The sequence below is a fragment of the Vigna unguiculata genome, unplaced genomic scaffold, assembly GCF_037176805.1.
Source record: "Vigna unguiculata cultivar grain cowpea cultivar isolate G323 ecotype 2 unplaced genomic scaffold, ASM3717680v1 ptg000111l, whole genome shotgun sequence".
Classification (NCBI taxonomy): Eukaryota; Viridiplantae; Streptophyta; class Magnoliopsida; order Fabales; family Fabaceae; genus Vigna; species Vigna unguiculata.
This window is the reverse complement of record NW_028196753.1, coordinates 172,501-175,000: the sequence shown is the minus strand read 5'-3', so window position 1 is coordinate 175,000 and position 2,500 is coordinate 172,501.

Genomic DNA, 2,500 nt, shown 5'->3' with positions numbered 1-2,500 from the left:
CCTCCCGTTGCTTCCAACAACCCAAGAGTCCATAGTATTCGGAGTTCTCGCGTGGCCTCCCATTGATTCAAACAACCCAAAAGTCCATCTTCTTCGCAGTTCAACATCGCCTCCCTCGTTTCCAACAGGCCCAAAGGTCGTCTTCTTCGCAGATCCACGAAGAGCTCATCACGATTTGCCACATTCCATTTCCCACGGGTTGTCAACAACACTTTCTCACACTTCCCGCAATCGAGTACGTGCATGACATGCCAAAGCACATCTTATTTGCCTTCCATCGCACTCAAGACGACGGGTTGTGGAAGAACGATATTGCTCACAACAAGTTCAAGGACAACGTCTCAATCAAGGGACACAACCGAATTATGTTAACTGGGTCGCTAAAGTAAACCCGAGTTCATATAATGCACCGCATCCAAAAGAACTAGCCACAACACGTGCATCACTGAGATGTTTCACTAGATGGAACACGTGCGTGACATTAGGATCCTCCAACACCTCTTCGTGATGGAAAGATAGAATTCGAAGCAACCACAGAAGTACCGTCTAGTGGGTAGGCAACACAGGGACTGATCAACCAATATCACCCAAGGCAACGGGTGAAAATGGAAGAGATGCATGCTTGACCGTTCGATACGCAAGGCATGGAGCCAGCCAGCAAGTGCATCTCGATTACAACTCACACACCCTCACGTTCGCAAGACACCACACCACAAGACGGTCCACCCCCCACCTACCATGGGCAAGCAAGCAAATGGAAACATCAAGTGACGCATGGTCAAGCATCGCTAGGCATGAAAATAACTTTCCACAATATCCGAGGGACTAGCTGCCGAGCTAACCAACGATCAGTGACGACCGTGTGTTGGTATTAATAAAGCTCAACAACTATGAAGAGGCTAGTTGTGCCATGATAAACATGCTAACGCACGCACCACGTGAGGGGGGAGGCCTCATCAAGCTCCCTTTAAAACCTGCCAGTGTGGAGCTGGCCGGCTCAAGGAGCACTCCCCCCCTATAAGAGGTTAATATGCAAAAGGCAAAATTGTACAAGTAGATACACTTTTTTTGAGCAGACATAAGTCCATATCTCGGGCTACACTTCGAATTTTGATGCGATTTTTTGCAGTAATTCGTAGAATAATGGTATCTCCTTGCTCACCAAATTTCATAATTTTTCTCCAAGGGGAACTATTTTTTTTATTTTTTTTACTTACCGGGTATGTGTAAAATCGGGAAAAATAGAAAAGCACATGTAGACTTCGAATTTCGACCTCATTTTTTCCAGTCCACCACTAAACAATATCAGGAACCTCCCCACAAAATTTCATTCAGTTTGGCCAAGGTCTTAAATTTGACAAATTTTGGCACCAAGCTATCTAGTCGCGGTGCACCGACCAACTTGGCCAAGTGCAAAATGCATCCAATTCAAAACTTTTGTGCACCAACACTTTTACAGTACTCATTTGGGGACATTTGGAGGCCTTTCCAACCCTCACATCTCAAAAACCACGAATTTCATTTTTTCACAAAACTCCCCACCAAGCCTTCTAGCTATGCCGCGGTGCACCGCCAACATTGGCCATGTGCAAAACCCTCCGAACTCAAAACTTTCGTGCACCAAGAATTTCATGGTATTCATTTGGGGACATTTGGAGGCCTTTCCAACCCTCACATCTCAAAAACCACGAATTTCATTTTTTCACAAAACTCCCCACCAAGCCTTCTAGCTATGCCGCGGTGCACCGCCAACATTGGCCATGTGCAAAACCCTCCGAACTCAAAACTTTCGTGCACCAAGAATTTCATGGTATTCATTTGGGGGCATTTGGAGGCCTTTCCAACCCTCACATCTCAAAAACCACGAATTTCATTTTTTCACAAAACTCCCCACCAAGCCATTTAGCTATGCCGTGGTGCACCGCCAACCTTGCCCATGTGCAAAACCCAACCAACTCAAAACTTTCGTGCACCAAGACTTTCATGGTATTCATTTGGGGGCATTTGGAGGCCATTCCAACCCTCACATCTCAAAAACCACGAATTTCATTTTTTCACAAAACTCCCCACCAAGCCATTTAGCTATGCCGTGGTGCACCGACCAACTTGGCCATGTGCAAAACCCAACCAACTCAAAACTTTCGTGCACCAAGACTTTCATGGTATTCATTTGGGGGCATTTGGAGGCCTTTCCAACCTTCACAACTCAAAAACCACGAATTTCATTTTTTCACAAAACTCCCCACCAAGCCATTTAGCTATGCCGTGGTGCACCGCCAACCTTGCCCATGTGCAAAACCCAACCAACTCAAAACTTTCGTGCACCAAGACTTTCATGGTATTCATTTGGGGGCATTTGGAGGCCATTCCAACCCTCACATCTCAAAAACCACGAATTTCATTTTTTCACAAAACTCCCCACCAAGCCATTTAGCTATGCCGTGGTGCACCGCCAACCTTGCCCATGTGCAAAACCCAACCAACTCAAAACTTTCGTGCA